Here is an 18700-nt window from a genome sequence, read left to right as displayed (position 1 = left end):
ATATAGCTTGGGAGAGGAGGAGGAAAGTTGCACTTAAGTAACAAGAAACACTAAAATTATGAAAACAAATCAACCTTAGTGCAACCAAATGACTTTATGTACATTAGGAACAACATCTTCATGTTTCAGTTGCTTACTCCCCTTTTGATGTAAGCAAGTTGACAGCTCAGTTGTTGAAACAATCCCAAAATAAAAACTGAAGCAAGCTGAGCTCCTTTCTTAATCAAGATTAGTGGCGCTGGAAAAGCACAGCAGGTCAGGCAGCATCCAAGGAGCAGGAAAATCAACGTTTCGGGCAAAAGCGATCGGTCGGAGTGGAGGTTGGAGCAGATAGGTGGGAAGGAAGATTGGCAGGTATAACAGATCATGAGGGTGGTGCTGAGCTGGAAGGTTGGAACTGGGGTGAGGTTTGGGTGGGTGGGGGGGGGGGGGGGGGGGGGGGGGGGGGAGGGAGGAAGGGAAATGAGGAAACTGATAAAGTCCACATTAATGCCCAGGGTTGAAGTGTTCCGAGGTGGAAGACGAGGCGTTCTTCCTCCAAGTGTCGGGTGGTGAGGGAGCAGCGGCGGAGGCAGCCCAGGACCTGCGTGCCCTCAGCAGAGTGGGAGGGTGATTTGAAATGTTCGGCCACGGAGTGGTGGGGTTGATTGGTGCAGGTGTCCTGGTGACATTCCCTAATGCACTCTGCAAGAAGTTTTCCAGTCTCCCCAACGTACAGGAGACCGCATTGGGAGCAACAGATACAATATATGACGTGTGGAAGTGCGGGTGAAACTTTGATGGATGTGGAAGGCTCCTTTGGGGCCATGGATGGAGGCAAGGTGTGGGCGCAGGTTTTGTAATTCCTGTGGTGGCAGGGGAAGATGCCAGGAGGGGAGAGTGGGTTGTTGGGAGGTGTGGACCTGACCAGGTAGTCACAGTCTTTGTGGAAAGCGGATATGGGTGGGGAGGGTAATGTATCTCTGGTGATGGGGTCCGTTTGTAGGTGATGGAAATATTAGCAGATGATGCAGTTTATGCGGAGGTTGGTGGGGTTCATCTGGACCATCTCTAACACCTCCCTCCCCTTCCTGGGGAGCCTCATCTTCCGCCTCAGAACAATTCAACCCCAGGGCATCAATGTGGACTTTACCAGTTTCCTCATTTCCGCTTTCCCCCACCTTACCCCAGTTCTAACCTGCCAGCTCAGCACCACCCTAATGAATGGGGGGGGGGGGGGTGAAGAAAGAGAGGAGTCTCAGATACAGTCACACAGATGGGTTAACTCCAGGAAGGGTAAGAGAGGTAGGCAGCTAGTGCAGGAGTCTTTTGTGGATATACCCATTTCAAACAGGTATGCTGTTTTGGAAAATGTAGGGGGTGATGGATTCTCAGGGGAACGTAGCACAAACAGCCAAGTGTCTGGTGTTGAGACTGGCTCTAATGCAACGAGGGGTACGTCGGCTTGCAAGAGATCAATTGAGTTAGGGGATTCTGTAGTCAGAGGTACAGACAGACATTTCTGTGGCCAGCACAGAAAAAGCAGAATGGTGTGTTGTTTCCCTGGTGCCAGGATCAAGGATGTCTCAGAGAGGGTGCAGAATGTTCTCAAGGAGAATAGGGACCAACAGGAGGTCATTGTCCACATTGGAACCAACGATTTTGGAAGGGAAAAGGTCGAGACTCTGAAGGGAGATTACAGAGAGTTAGACAGAAATTTGAAAAGGTAGTCCTCAAGGGTAGTAATATCTGGATTACTCCCAGTGCTACAAGCTAGTGAGGGCAGGAATAGGAGGATAGAGCAGATGAATGCATGGCTGAGGAGCTGGTATATGGGAGAGCATTCACATTTTTGGATCATTGGAATCTCTTTTGGGGTAGAAGTGACCTGTACAAGGAGGACGGATTGCACCTAAATTGGAAGGGGACTAATATACTGGCTGGGAAATTTGCTAGAACTGCTCGGGAGGATTTAAACTAGTAAGGTGCGGGGGAGGGGAAGAGGGGTGGGGTGGGGTGGGACCCAGGGAGATAGTGAGGAAAGAGATCGATCTGAGACTGGTACAGCTGAGAACAGAAGTGAGTCAAACAGTCAGGGCAGGCATGGACAAGGTATGACTCATAAATTAAACTGCATTTATTTCAGTGCAAGGGGCCTAACAGGGAAGGCAGATGAACTCAGGGCATGGTTAGGAACATGAGACTGTAATTGCTATGATATCACAGAAACATGGTTCAGGGATGGACAGGACTGGCAGCTTAATGTTCCAGGCTACAAATGCTACAGGAAGGATAGAAAGGGAGGCAAGAGAGGAGGGGCAGTGGCATTTTTGATAAGGGATAGCATTACATCTGTGCTGAGGGAGGATATTCCCGGAAATACATCCAGGGAAGTTATTTGGGTGGAACTGAGAAATAAGAAAGGGATGATCAACTTATTGGGATTGTATTATAGACCTCCCCCCAATAGTCAGAGGGAAATTGAGAAACAAACTTGTAAGAAGATCTCAGCTATCTGTAAGAATAACAGGGTAGTTATGGTAGGGGATTTTACCTTTCCAAACATCGACTGGAACTGCCATAGTGTTCAAGGTTTAGATGGAGAGGAATTTGTTAAGTGTGTCCAAGACAATTTTCTGATTCAGTATGTGGATACAGAAGGTTCAAAACTTGACCTACTCTTGGAAAATAAGGCAGGGCAGGTAACTGAGGTGTCAGTGGGGGAGCACTTTGGGGCCAGCGACCATAATTCTATTCATTTTAAAATAGTGATGGAAAAGGATAGACCAGATCTAAATTGGAGAAAGGCCAATTTTGACAGTATTAGGCAAGAACTTTTGAAGCTGATTGGAGGCAGATGCTCACAGGTAAAGGGATAGCTGGAAAATGGGAAGCCTTCAGAAATGAGATAACAAGAATCCAGAGAAAGTATATTCCTGTCAGGGTGAAAAGGAAGGCTGGTAGGTATAGGGAATGCTGGATGACTAAAGAAATTGAGGGTTTGGTTAAGAAAAAAAAAGGAAGCATATGTCAGGTATACATAGGATAGATCGAGTGAATCCTTAGAGGAGTATAAAGGAAGTAGGAGTATACTTAAGAGGGAAATCAGGAGGGCAAAATGGGGACATGAGATAGCTTTGGCAAATAGAATTAAGGAAAATCCAAAGGGTTTTTACAAATATATTAAGGACAAAAGGGTAACTAGGGAGAGAATAGGGCCCCTCAAAGATCAGCAAGGCGGCCTTTGTGTGGGGAGACACTAAATGAATATTTTGCATCAGTATTTACTGTGGGAAAGGATTTGGAAGATATAGACTGTAGGGAAATAGATGGTGACATCTTGCAAAATGTCCAGATTACAGAGCAGGAAGTGCTGGATGTCTTGAAACGGTTAAAAGTGGATAAATCCTCAGGACCTGATCAGGTGTACCCGAGAACTCTGTGGGAGTGATTGCTCCCACAGCTAGAGAAGTGATTGCTGGGCCTCTTGCTGAGATATTTGTATCATTGATAGTCACAGGTGAGGTGCTGGAAGACTGGAGGTTGGCTAACGTGGTGCCACTGTTTAAGCAGGGCGGTAAAGGCAAGCCAGGGAACTATACAGTGTTGAACCTGACCTCGGTGGTGGACAAGTTGTTGGAGGGAATTCTGAGGGACATGATGTACATGTATTTGGAAAGGCAAGGACTGATTAGGGATAGTCAACATGGCTTTGAGAAATATGATTTCCCACACACAAACTTGATTGAGGTTTTTGAAGTAGTAACAAAGATGATTGATGTGGGCAGAGCAGAGGATGTGATCTATATGGACTTCAGCAAGGCATTCAACAAGGTTCCCCACGGGCGACTGATTAGCAAGGTTAGATCTCATAGAATACAGGGAGAACTAGCCATTTGGATACAGAATTGGCTCAAAGGTAGAAGACAGAGGGTGGTGGTGGAAGGTTGTTTTTCTGACTGGAGGCCTGTGACCAGTGGAGTGCCAAAAGGATTGGTGCTGGGCCCTCTACTTTTTGTCATTTACATAAATGATTTGGATGCGAGCATAAGAGATACAGTTAGTAAGTTTGCAGATGACACCAAAATTGGAGGTGTAGTGGACAGCGAAGAGGGTTACCTCAGATTACAACAGGATCCGGACCAGATGGGCCAATGGGCTGAGAAGTGACAGATGGAGTTTAATTCAGATAAGTGCGACGTGCTGCATTTTGGGAAAGCAAATCTTAGCAGGACTTATACACTTAATGGTAAGGTCCGAGGGAGTGTTGCTGAACAAAGAGACTTTGGAGTGCAGGTTCAGAGCTCCTTGAAAGTGGAGTTGTAGGTAGATAGGATAGTGAAGGCGGCGTTTGGTATGCTTTCCTTTATTGGTCAGAGCATTGAGTACAGGAGTTGGGAGGTCATGTTGCGGCTGTACAGGACATTGGTTAGGCCACTGTTGGAATATTGCGTGCAATTCTGGTCTCCTTCCTATCGGAAAGATGTTATAAAACTTGAAAGGGTTCAGAAACGATTTACCAGGATGTTGCCAGGGTTGGAGGATCTGAGGTACAGGGAGAGGCTGAACAGGCTGGGGCTGTTTTTCCTGGAGCATTAGAGGTTGAGGGGTGACCTTATAGAGGTTTACAAAATTATGAGGGGCATGGATAGGGTAAATAGTCTTTTCCCTGGGGTCGCGGGGTCCAGAACTAGAGGGCATAGGTTTTGGGTGAGAGGGGAAAGATATTAAAGAGACGTTAGAGGCAACTTTTTCAAGCAGAGGGTGGTACGTGTAAGGAATGAGCTGCCAGGGGATGTGGTGGAGGCTGATCCAAATGCCTCTTGAATGTTGCAATTGTATGGGTATAGGAATAGGAAGGGTTTGGAGGGATATGGGCCGGTTGCTGGCAGGTGGGACTAGATTGGGTTGAGATATCTGGTCAGCATGGACAGGTTGGACCGAAGTGTCTGTTTCCATGCTGTACATCTCTCTGATTCTATGACTGCAATTTCTCCTCCCAAATGATCAACAATGCCCTCCAGCTTATCTCCTCCACTTCCTGCAGCTCTGCCCTGGAACCCCATCCCTCCAACCACAACAAGAATTGAACCCCACACCCCGGTCCTCACCTTCCATCCCACTAATCTCTGGATACAGTGCATTATCCTCCGCCATTTCTGCCACCTATAATCACCCCATCACGAGAGATTTAGAGTAGATTCCAGACAGTGTGGAAACAGGCCCTTCAGCCCAAAAAGTCCACACTGACCCTCTGAAGAGTAACCCACCCAGACCCATTTTCCTCTTGACTAATGCACCTAACACTATGGGCAATTTAGCATGGCCAATTCACCTGACTTGCACATCTTTGGACTATTTCCCTCCTCACACCTATCTGCGTTCCTCAGAAACCATTCCCGCCATGACTTCTTCGTTAGGTCCACACACCCCACCCTCCAACCCAGCACCTTGCCCTGCTGCAGCAGCAAGAGATGCAAAACCTGCATCCGCACCCGCCGTCCTCACCTCTGTCCAAGGCTCCAAGAGATCCGGCAGAAATTTTCCTGCACATCCAAACAGCTCATTTCCTGTGTCCGTTGCGCTCAATGTGGTCTCCTCTACATTGGGGAGACAGGACGCCAGCTTGTGGAATTTTGCAGGGAACATCCCTGGGGCACATCCGCCAATCAACCCAATTGCCCTGTAGCCGAACAGTTCAATTCACCCTCCCACTTCACCAAGGACATGGAAGTCCTGGGCTACCTCCACTGCCAAATCCAAGCCACCTAATGACTGGAGGAAGAACGCCTCATCTTCCACCTTGGAACCCTTTATCCACACAGTAGCAACATCAACTTTGCTAGTTTTCAAATCTCCACACCCCCACCTCCATCCCAGATCCACATCGGCACCACCCTCTTAACATGTTGCATCTATCCATCTTCCTTCCCACCTATCCACTCCACCCTCCCTACCAAACTATCGCAATCAACCCCCACCTGCACCTACCTAATGCCTTCCCAGCTACCTTCTCCACACCCCACTCCCACCCTCCTATTTATCTCTCAGCCCACCCCTCACATTTACTCATGAAAGATTTATGCACGAATCGTCAATTCTCCTGCTACTTGGATGCTGGCTGACATTGTGCTCTTCCAGCACCACACTTTTCAACTCTAATCTCTAGCACCTACAAGTCCTCACTTTCTTCTCATGGCCTAACTGATGTTTTATAAAGTTGTAACAAGACTTCCTTGCTCTTAAAGTCTATGCCCCAATTCCTGAAGGCCTTCTTCATTACCATATTCATCTATAATGATATCTTTAGGAGGTCAATGGACTTGTACACCAAGGTTTCTTCCCCAGAACCCCTAAGAACCTCCCATATATTATGTATATCCATATTAGACATCCCAAAATGCATTACCTTTCACTTATCGGGATTAAATTCCACCTGCCATTGCTCTGCCTCATTTGCCAGTTGATCAATGTCAGACTGTACCCTGAGACCAACCATCCTTGCTAACAATAACACCACCACTTTTTCTGTCAACTGCAAATTTACTAATTATACGGTTTACATCCAAGTCATTAATGTACATACCAAACAGCAAGTGTCCCAGCACTGATTTCTGTGGGTATGCTGCTGGGCACAGGCTTCCAATCATAAAAACAGCCCTCATCCATTATCCTTTGCCTCCTATTTGTAATTCAGTTCTCAATCCAAGTTTGCCAACTTGTCTTGGATCTCATGGCTTTTATCTTTGAACAATTCGTCTATGTGGAACTTAGTCTGTGTCAAAGTCCATGTAAACCACATCAACTGCACCGTCCTCCTTAATATATTTCGTCACCGTTTTAAAAAAAAAGTTAAATTAGTCAGACAGGATTTTCTAATAAATCCATGCTGACTATCCCCAATCAATTCCTGTCTTTCCAAATATTGATTAATCCTGTTCTTCAGAATTCTTTCCAATAATTCCCTCCCATTGATGTTAGACTAGCTAGTCTGTAATTACCTGGCTTATCCCTGCTACCCTTCTTAAATAAAGAAACCCCATTTGCTATCCTTCAGCAATCCGACATTTCTCCTTCTGGCCTGCAAAGTATTAAATATCACTGCCAGAGCCCCAGCAATCTCTTCCCTTGTATGCCAGGCAATTATGGGAGGCATCTCATTAGGTCTTGGGGATTTATGCACCTGGGGTATGCCAAGTAAAACATCTAATATCATCTTATTCATCTTAATGTGTTCTAGAACCTCACCATTCCAACTGAAATCTCTGCCTACAATAACTTTCTGCACTTTGAATGTACAGGTGAGAAGTATTCATTTAAAACCTCACGCGTGACCATTAGCTCCTTGCACAGGTTGCCCCTTTGGTCATTTTTTTTTCCCCCTAGTAATTCTCTTACTCCTAATACATTTAGAAAAAACTTTGAGATTTGCTTTGATCCCATCTACCAAAGCACCCACTGGAGATTGGTAAGATATTAAACAAGTATTTTAGATCAGCGTTTACTGTGCAGAAGGATATGGAAATTGATAGATTGATAGATTCTTGTTGTCTAGAGGAATTAAGGGCTACGGGGAGAACGCTGGTAAGTGGAGCTGAAATGCGCATCAGCTTTGATTGAATGGCGGAGTGGACTCGATGGGCCGAATGGCCTTACTTCCACTCCTATGTCTTATGGTCTTATGTCTTATGGTCTTATGGAAACTCGAGAACTGAGAAATAGTGATATCTTGAAAAATGTCCATATTACAGAAGCGGACATGCTGGACGTCTTAAAATGCATAAAGATGGATAAATCCTTGTCACCTGATCAAGTGTACTCCAGAATATTATGGGAAGATAGGGAAGTGATTGCTGGGCCCCTTCGTGAGATATTTGTATGACAAAAGAGAGTGGTGGACGTTGTCTGTATGGACTTGATAAGCCCTTCGATAAGGTTCCACATGGTAGCGAAGTTAGAATCCCAGGAGAGCTAGCCATTTGGATACAAAATTAGTTCTAAGCTAGGAGACAGGGAGTGTTGCTTTTTGGACTGGAGGCCTGTGATCAGTCGAGTGCCACAAAGATCGGTGCTGGGTCAACTGCTTTTTGTTATTTTGCACATAGAATGGCAGGAGTCTGGAACAAGCTGCCAGAGGTTGTGATGGAGGCAGATACAATAGGGGCCTTTAAGACACTTTTAGATAAACACATGAATATGCAACAAGTTGAAGGATATAGTCGGCAGAAGGGGTTAGTTGTAATTTGGTGTCACATTTGGCACAGCATCCTGGGCCGAAGGGCCCATTCCTGTGTTGTATTGTTATATGTTCTATGTTCTTTTTACATGTGACTGTAAGAGGTATGGTTAGTTTGCAGATGACACAAATTGTAGTGGACAGCAAAGGAGGTTACCTCAGAGTACGACAGAATCTTGATCAGATGGAGTTTAGTTAGGATAAATGTGAGGTGCTGTATTTCGAAAAAGTAAGTCAGACCTAATGGTAAGCTCCTAGGAGGTATTGGTGAACAAAGAAGCTTTGAGGTGCAGGTTCATGGTTCCTTGCAAGTGGAGTTGCAGGTAGACACAGTAATGAAGAAGGCATTTGGTGCGATTGCCTTTATTGGTCAGTGCATTGAATTTAGGAGTTGGGAGGTCATGTTGCGACTGTGCAGGGCATTGGTTAGGCCACTTCTGGAATACTGCATTCAATTCTGGTCTCCCTGCTATAGGAAGGATGTTGTGAAACTTGAAAGGGTTTAGAAAATATTTACAAAGATGTCGCCAGGATTGGAGATTTTGAGCTATAGAGAGACACCGAATGGAGTGGGACTAATTTCCCTGGAGTGTTGGCGGCTGAGGAGTGACCTTGTTGAAGTTTACAAACTCATGTGGGATCATGGACAGGGTGAATACCAAGTTCTTTTTCCTTGAATGAGAGTATTTTAGATCAGCGTAAACTTAGAGTTTAAGATGAGAGAAGAAAGATTTAAAAGGTGCCTAAGGGGCAACTTTTCACGCAGAGGGTGGTGCACATGTGGAATGAGCTGCTTGAGGAGGTAGTGGAGGCTGGTACAATACAACATTTACAAGGCATCTGGAAGGCCACATGATGGTTTGGAGGGATATAGGTCAAATGTTGGCAATTGGGACTAGATTAATTTAGGATATCTGATCTTCATGGACGAGTTGGACCGAGGGGTCTATTTCGTGCTGTACATCTCTTTTACTGTGTGACACAATATTTTGTGCCTTTTGTTTGCCCTCCTAATTTCCTCTTTACACAACTTCCTGTACTCTTTACTTCTGAAGGGCCTCCCCTATTCTTAATGTGCTGTAACTGACATATGCTTCCTCCTTTTTCTTTATATCTCTATCCTCTGACTTCCTTGGACTTAATTGACCTTGCCCTTGAAAGAAGCATGCTTTTAACATACTACTGTTAAAAGACTCCCACTTTCCAAATTTAGACTTGCCTACAAATAACTTCCAGACTGTTTGCCAGATACTGTCCAATGATATTAAAATCAGCCTTATCCCATTTTAGACCCTTCTGCACTATCTTTATCCCTTTCCATAATGACTTGAAACTTGGAGTTATGGTCACTATTCCCAAAATGTTCAATCATTGAAACATTAACCACTTGACCAGCTTAATTCCCTAGGATTAGTCTAGCACTGTCCGATCTCTAGTAGGGCTATTTGTCTACTGGCACAAAAAGCTCTCTTGGACTTGCTTCAAAAATTCCACCCATTTAATCCTTTCACACTAAGGCGATTCCAATTAATGCTAACAAAGTTAAAATCCCCTACAATTATAACCCTAACGCCTTTCTGAGATTTCCGTACATATCTGCTTCTCTAAATCCCTCTTGACTATTGTAAGACCAGTAGTATGATGCTGTCAGCTTAAGAAGACTTTTCATGGAAACTAGGCTTTAAATATCATGGATTGTAATTTCCTTTAACATTGAGCTAATAACTGCTGCAGTGATGCATAATATGTGGTTTTGGATGTGCATTAATGTGAAAGTGTTGGTGTAGCTTTGAAGTCGAAATAAGTCATTTATAGCAAGTTGATATTATACATCTCGAATTCACTTCAGTGGCAAGGTATCTTTAGGCAGGTGCAAACTTGTATTTTAAAAGTGCAGATTCATGGTCCATAGACCACTTGAGTACATTCTAATCTCCACTGGTAAACAACACTACCAGTTTATTGTGTTGACATTTGTGTGTACTTTGGCTGTTCTGATTTGCTTCTGTAACACTGGCTACATTTGATTAATTGGTTTTGAGATATTTTGAAATTTCTTGTGACTGCAAAGGACAGTAAGTCTCAAGCTCTTTCAGTCAGGGTTTTGACTCTTTAAGAAACAGGGTACTTAGAACATAACACAGTGCAGTCCCTTCGGCCCTCTATGTTGTGCTGACCTTTTATCTTTCTCTAAGATCAAATTCACCTATATACCCTTCATTGTACTGTGTGCCTATCCAAGAGTTATTTAAACGTCCCTGATGTATCTGACACTACTTCCAGTGGTGGCACTGCATACCACACACCCACCACTCTGTATAAAGAACCTACCTCTGACATCTAAACATTCCACCGAATACTTTAAAATTATGCCCCCTTGTATTAGCCATTTCCGTGCTGGGGAAAAGACTTTCTCTGTCCACTCTATTGATGCCTCTCATCTTGGAGACCTCTATCAAGTTACCTCTCACCCTTCTTCGCTCCAATGACGAAAGCCCTTGTTCCCTCAACCTTTCTTCATAAGGCGTACCCCCCAGTCTAGGCAGCAATCACCTTACTCCATTCTCTCCCAGTACACCCTGACTGAAATGGGTTCACAAATCTAGTGCTATATTGAATGAATCTGGGATTCGGTGCAATACCAGATTGCGATTTTAGATGAGCTTGACTGGATTGTAAAAGTATTATATTTATTAAAAAAACTAAGTATCACTGATTCATAAAATCTGAGAAATTTAGTAATTCAAAGGTAAATAATTTTTTTTACATTGCCTAAGTACTATGAAAGACGTGGTTAATAATTACTGTAATATTGTTGAGTACCTAGTGGTTTTTTTAGTGAATAAAAACTAAACTGTAAAGCAGTCTGCGCTTTATGTGTCAGTTATCAAAAAGAAAATTGCTAAATTTGTTTCAACTCAAATTTACACCATATTCCTGTTGATTTAAAGTAGGATTAAAATATAAGTGAATATTCCAGAGTTTTTACAGTGGTGCATGATTTACTACTTAATGTCAATGAATGCTTTCACAATGCTTCGGGAAGAGAATGTGTTATCTTTGCTGAAATGTCACAGTGAGTGACATGTGAAGTTGAACACTGAAGTAAAGAAAATTAACATGGGGACAAAATTGAAACAGGAAAATGTGAGAAGCCCTATACTTCAAGAACTGATTTGGTAGACAGATGCAGATGTCTTTGGTTTTATTCACAACATACGTACTGTATCAATTACTTGCACAACCTCAACAGATGGGAAATTAATAGCTTCAAAGTAGAAATGGAAGCACAAACTTCAAAAATACACATTCCAAATAAAAATCATTAACTCAATTGCCAATGATACCCACAACAGAAAATGTGTCTGTAAAAATGGTTGGAGGCTTTATTTTTAAAAATGTAACAAATGTGATGACCCTATCTCAAACTGAACTTTAAGAACTGGACTGACACATTTGTTATATGTCCCGACAGCTTTGCTGCAAATATTTTAAAGATGATGCAAAGAATAAATGAGCTGTGGGTAAATGAATATTTTTATTTGGAGAGGGATCATTTTTTTTCTGTTTGAAACTACTATGATTCAAAACAAAAAGAAAAACATGCAAAGGGGAGATTTGGGAAAGGCTTGTCCACATGTTTCTTCGACAGCTCTGGAGAGAGAATTTAAAAAAACCTGAAAGAACTGTGGATGCTGAAAAATCAAACAAAAACAGAAATTGCTGGAAAAGCTCAGCAAGTCTGGTAGCATCTGTGGTCAGAAATCAGTCAACATCTTTGGTCTAGTAACCCACCCTCAGATTTATTTTTTCCCGTTTGTCTAGAGACTTGAAAAGGCTTTTTTTCAGTTGAGTGTTTCAGTGAAGCACTTGATTTGTTTTTTAAAAAGATTTTAAGTTGTTTTTATCTTTTGCATGCTTAAGATTAAAATTTGTGTAAGAACAGGTAAGGTGCTTTTAAAAGTGTCCTGTAGCTATTCCTCTCTCAAACAGACATTCCATTCTAGGTACTGGTGAAAGGAATAGTCTGTCAAAGGAAAATAGTAGGGGAGATATTAAATGAGTATATTGCATCAGCGTTCAGAGAAGGATACGGAAATATATTGCTATTTCTTGAAAAATAGATGTCTTAAAACGCATAAAGGTACATAAATCCCGGGACCGGATCATGTGTACCCAGAACTCTAAAGGAAGCTTGAGAAGTGATTGCTGAACCCCTTTGTATCATTGATAGCGACAGGTGAGGTGCCAGAAGACTGGCTAACGTGATGCCACTATTTTAGAAAAAGGATAAGGAAAAGCCAGGGAACTATAGATCGTTGAGCCTCACATCGGTGATGGGGGCAAATTGTCAGAAGAAATCTTGAAGGATAGGATTTTCATGCATTAGGAAAGACAATGACTGATTAGTAATAGTCAACATGCCTTTATGTATGGGAAATTGCCTCATTCACAACTGAGTTTTTTTGAAGTAGTAATGAAGAGGATTAATGAGAGCAGTGGGCATGATCTATTCAGACTTCAGTAAGGCGTTCGACAAAGTTCCTCACTGACGCAAGGTTAGATCATGTGGAACACAAGGAGAACTAGCCACTTGGATACAGAACTGGCTAAAAGATAAAAGATAGAAGACAAGGTGGTGGTGGGGGGGTTGCTTTTCAAACTGGAAGCCTGTGACCAGTTTTGTGCCACAAGGGTTGCTGCTGGGTCCACTGCTTCTTATCATTTATATAAAGGAAAGTTAGTAAGTTTGCAGATGACACCAAAATTGGAGGTGTAGTGGACAGCGAAGGAGGCTACCTCAGAATACAATGGGATCTTGACAATATGGGCCAATGGGCTGAGGAGTGGCAGATAAGAGTTTAATTTTGATAAATGTCAGGCATTTGGGAAATGCAAATCAGAGCAAGACTTTTACACGTAATGGTAAGGTCCTGGGGAGTATTGCTGAATAGAGAGACCTTGGAGTGCACATTCATAGTTCCTTGGAAGTAGAGTTGCAGGTATACAGGATGGTGAAGGAGGAATTTGGTGTTTAAAAAAAATGTATTTATTCATTTTGCGGGACGTAGGCATCGCTGGCTGGCCATCATTTATTAGATTAGTGGTGCTGGAAGAGCACAGCAGTTCAGGCAGCATCCAACGAGCAGCGAAATCGACGTTTCGGGCAAAAGCCCTTCATCAGGAATAAAGACAGTGAGCCTGAAGCGTGGAGAGATAAGCTAGAGGAGGGTGGGGGTGGGGAGAGAGTAGCATAGAGTACAATGGGTGAGTGGGGAGGAGATGAAGGTGATAGGTCAAGGAGGAGCAGGTGGAGTGGATAGGTCGAAAAGAAAACAGGCAGGTAGGACAAGTCAAGGAGACAGTGCTGAGCTGGAAGTTTGAAACTTGGATGAGGTGGGGGAAGGGGAAATGAGGAAGCAGTTGAAGTCCAAATTGATGCCCTGGGGTTGAAGCGTTCCAAGGCGGAAGATGAGGCGTTCTTCCTCCAGGCGTCTGGTGGTGAGGGAGCAGCGGTGAAGGAGGCCCACGACCTCCATGTCCTCGGCAGAGTGGGAAGGGGAGTTGAAATGTTGGGCCACGGGGTGGTTTAGTTGATTGGTGCGGGTGTCTCGGAGATGTTCCCTAAAGTGCTCTGCTAGGAAGCGCCCAGTCTCCCCAATGTAGAGGAGGCCACATCGGGAGCAACGGATACAATAAATGATATTAGTGGATGTGCAGGTAAAACTTTGATGGATGTGGAAGGCTCCTTTAGGGCCTTGGATAGAGGTGAGGGAGGAGGTGTGGGCACAGGTTTTACAGTTCCTGCGGTGGCAGGGGAAAGTGCCAGAATGGGAGGGTGGGTCGTAGGGGAGTGTGGACCTGCCCAGGTAGTCACGGAGGGAACGATCTTTGCGGAAGGCGGAAAGGGGTGGGGAGGGAAATATATCTCTGGTGGTGGGGTCTTTTTGGAGGTGGTGGAAATTTGGCCATCATTTATTGCCCACCCCTAGTTGCCCTTAAGATGGTTGTGAGCTGCCTTCTTGAAGCATAGCAGTCCACCTGCTGTGGATCACCCACAATGTCATTAGGGTCAGAATTCCAGGATTTTCAACCAGTGACAGTGAAGGAACACCAATATATTTTCCAAGTCAGGATGGTGATTGGCTTGGAGGGGAAAATGAAGGAGATGATGTTCCCATGTACCTACTGCCCTTGTCCTTCTAGATGGAAGTGGCCAAAGGGTTTGGAAGATGCTGTCCGAGGATCTTTGGTGAATTTCTGCAGTGTATCTTGCAGATACAATACACTGCTGCTACTGAGCATTGGTGGTGGAGGGAGTGGATACTTGTGGATGCAGTGTCAATCAAGCAAACGGCTTTGTCTTGGATGGTGTCAAGCATCTTGAGTGTTATTGAGCTGCATTCATCCAGGCAAGCGGAAAGTATTCAGTCACATCCTGACTTGGGCCTTGTAGTTAGCGAACAGGCTTTCAGGAGTCAGGTGGTGAGTTATTGCCGGAATATTTCTGGTCTCTGACCTGTTCTCGTAGCCACTACATTTATAAGGTGAGTCCAGTTGAGTTATCAATTATAACTCCCAGGATGTTGATAGTGGGGGATTCAGTGACGGTAACACCATTGAATGTCAAGGGGCAATGATTAGATTGTCACATTAGGTGATAGTCATAGCCTGACATTTGCATGCCATGAAAATGTTACTTGTAACTTGCCAGACCATGTCTGGATATTGTCCAGATCTTGTTGCATTCGGACACTGACTGCTTCAGTGTCTTAGTTGTCATGAATGGTGCTGAACATTATGCAATCAACAGCGAACATCCCCACTTCAGATCTTATGATGGATGGAAAGTCATTGATAAAGCAACTGAAGATAGTTAGGCCTAGGACACTACCAAGGAACTCCTGCAAAGTTGTCCTGGAGCTGAGGTGACTGACCTCCAAAAACCACAACCACCTATGTGTCAGGTATGACTAACCATGAGAGAGTTTGCCCCCTGATGCCCATTGATTCCAGTTTTGTTAGGACTCCTTCGTGGTCAGACATAGACTTTATGTTAAGGGCTGTCACTCTCATCTTACCTCTGGAATTCTGCTCTTTTGTCCATGTTTGAATCAAGGCTGTAAAGAAGCCAGCAGCTGATTGGCCATGGCTGAACCTAAACTGGGTGCCACTGAGCAAATTATTGGTGAGCATGTGCTGCTTGTTAACACCTTTCATCACTTTACTGTTGATCAACAGTAGAGTAATGGGGCAGCAGTTGGTCGGATTGGATTTGCCCTGCTTTTTATATACAGTATGTACTTGGGCAACTTTCCTCATCATCAGGAGATGCCAGTGTTGTAACTGTACTGGAACAGCTTGGCTTGCGGAGCAGCAGGTTCTGGAGCACAAGTCTTCAAAACTATTGCTGAAATGTTGTCAGGACCCATAGCAAGTATCCAGTGCCTCCAACTGTTTCTGGATATCACGTGGAGTGAATCAAATTGACTGAAGACTGGTATATGCCATGTTGGGGATTACTGGAGGAGACCAAGGTGGATCATCCACTCTACACTTTTGCATTGCTGCAAAGGCTTCAGCCTTATCTTTTGCAATGATGTGCTGGACTCTTCCATCATTGGAGGGAATATTTACAAAGCCGCATCCTCCAGTGAATTGTTTAATTGTTCACAACTAGATGTGGCAGGACCACAGAGTTTAAATTTGATCCATTGGTTGTGGGTTTGCTTAGCTCTATCTCTTGCTCCTTATGCTGTTTGGTGTGCAAGTATTCCTGTTTGGTGGCTTCACCAGGTTCTCCAAGTATGCTGTCTTAATTGATCAGTGTATCGAGTATAGGAGTTAGGAGATCATATCGTGGCTGTACAAGACATTGGGTAGACCACTTTTGGAAAACTATGTTCAATTCAAGTCTCCCTACTACAGGCAAGATGTTGTGAAACTTGAAAGTGCTCAGAAAAGATTAACAAGGATGTTGCCAGGCTTGGCAGATTTGAGCTACAGAGAGAGGCGGAATAGGTTACAACTATTTTCTCTGCAACATCAGAGGCTGAAGGGTGACCTTACAGAGGTTTATAAAATCATGGGGGGCATGGATAGGATAAATAGACTAGGTATTTTCTCAAGGGTGGGATAGTCCACAAATAGAGGGCACAGGTTTAAGGTGAGAGCGGAAAAATTTAAAAGGGACTTAAGGGGCAACATTTTCGTGCAGAGGGTAGCGCATGTATGGAATCAGCTGCCAGAGGAAGTGGTAGAGATTGGTACAATTACAACATTTGAAAGACATCTGGATGGGTATATGAATAGGAAGGGTTTAGAGGGATATGGGCCAAATGCTGGCAAAAGGGACTAGATTAATTCAGGATATCTGGTCAGCAAGGACTGAAGGGTATGTTTCCGTGCTGTACATCTCCCTGACTATGACTCTAGTGCAGACAACTGGGATCAAATGAATCTCTTGAAGAGGATAAAGAGCATCAGACATTCTTAAGAGGGAAAACAGGAAGTCAAAAAGGGGATATGAACTAACTTTGTTTGCCAAGGCGAAGGATAATCCAAATACATTGAAAGCAAAAAAGAACCTAAGAGACAAAATAGGTCCCTTTAAAGATCAATGAGATCATCTATGCATTGAACCTCAGGAGATGGGAGAAATATTAAATGAATGTTTTGTGTCAATTTTATTGTGGAGAAAGAAATGGGGGTTAGAGAATGCAGGAAAATAAATATGTTTTGAAAACAGTTCATAACAGAAGAGGAAGTGCATGAGGCCTTAGGAAAAATGAAGGTGGATAAATCTCCGCAACCTGATCAAAGATAATAACAGGGATATGAGAGAGGAACTGACGAAAATCGACTGGAAGCACAGCCCAGAGGGGACGACAGTAGAGCAACAATGGGGTAAAAACAATAACTGCAGATGCTGGAAACCAGATTCTGGATTAGTGGTGCTGGAACAGCAGTTCAGGCAGCATCCGAGGAGCAGCGAAATCAACGTTTCAGGCAAAAGCCCTTCATCAGGAATAAAGGCAGAGAGCCTTAAACGTGGAGAGATAAGCTAGAGGATGGGGGTGGGGAGAAAGTAGCAGAGTAAAACAGGTGAGTGGGGGAGGGGATGAAGGTGATAGGTCAGGGAAGAGAGGGTGGAGTGGATAGGTGGAAAAGGAGATAGGCAGGTAGGACAAGTCTGGAAAAGTCATGGGGACAGTGACAGGAGTTTCTGAGTCTAATTGAGGACACAGTATTGAGCTACATCCCAAAGAAAAGAAAGATAAGGGGGAGGGGTAAGGTCCTAGGGAGTGTTGCTGAACAAAGAAAGAGACTTTGGAGTGCAGGTTCATAGCTCCTTGAAAGTGGAGTTGCAGGTAGATAGGATAGTGAAGGCGGTGTTTGGTATGCTTTCCTTTATCGGTCAGAGTATTGAGTACAAGAGTTAGGAGGTCATGTTGCAGCTGCACAGGACACTGGTTAGACCACTGTTGGAATATTGCGTGCAATTCTGGTCTCCTTCCTATTGGAAAGATGTTGTGAAACTTGAAAGGGTTCAGAAAAGATTTACAAAGATGTTGCCAGGGTTGAAGGATTTGAGCTATAGGGAGAGGCTGAACAGGCTGGGGCTGTTTTCCCTGGAGTGTCGGAGGCTGAGGGGTGACCTTAGATTAGATTACTTACAGTGTGGAAACAGGCCCTTCGGCCCAACAAGTCCACACAGCCCCGCTGAAGCGCAACCCACCCATACCCCTACATTTACTCCTTACCTAACACTACAGGCAATTTAGTATGGCCAAATCACCTCACCTGCACATCTTTGGACTGTGGGAGGAAAGCAGAGCACCCGGATGAAACCCACGTAGACAAGGGGAGAACGTGCAAACTCCACACAGTCAGTCGCCTGAGACGGGAATTGAACCTGGGTCTCTGGCGCTGAGAGGCAGCAGTGCTAACCACTGTGCCACCGATCTTATAAAGGTTTATAAAATCATGAGTGTCATGGATTGGACAAATAGACCAAGTCTTTTCCCTGGGGTGGGGAGTGTCCAGAACTAGAGGGCATAGGTTTGGGGTGAGAGGGGAAAGATATAAAAGAGACCCAAGAGCAGCTTTTTCACGCAGAGGGTGGTGCGTGTATGGAATGAGCTGCCAGAGGAATTGGTGGAGGCGAGTACAATTGCAACTTTTAAAAGGCATTTGGATGGGTATATGAATGAGGAGAAGTTTGGAGGGATATGGGCCAGGTGCTGGCAGATGAGGCTAGATTGGGTTAGGATATCTGGTCAGCATGGACAGGTTGGACCGAAGGGTCTGTTTCCCGTGCTGTATATCTCTATGACTCTATTAAAAATGATATAAGGTACAATTTTTTTTTTTTTACAGAGAATGGTTTGTGTGTGTGTGTGTGTGTGTGTGTGTGGGGGGGGGGGGGGGGGGGGGGAAGAGAGGCGGGGAGGGGAATGAATTGCCAGAGAACCTGGTGGATGC

At 44.2% G+C, this 18700-nt stretch overlaps 1 protein-coding gene across 10 annotated transcripts in view; it reads right to left on the bottom strand.

The window, feature by feature from the left end:
- The window catches only part of foxn3 (forkhead box N3), a 469004-nt gene that overhangs the window by 146159 nt on the left and 304145 nt on the right, over nucleotides 1–18700 (bottom strand). The gene's annotated exons all lie outside the window — the stretch shown is intronic.

Source organism: Chiloscyllium punctatum, chromosome 4 (genome assembly GCF_047496795.1).
Source record: "Chiloscyllium punctatum isolate Juve2018m chromosome 4, sChiPun1.3, whole genome shotgun sequence".
In the NCBI taxonomy this organism is placed as follows: Eukaryota; Metazoa; Chordata; class Chondrichthyes; order Orectolobiformes; family Hemiscylliidae; genus Chiloscyllium; species Chiloscyllium punctatum.
This window is presented reverse-complemented; position numbering and strand designations above follow the sequence as displayed.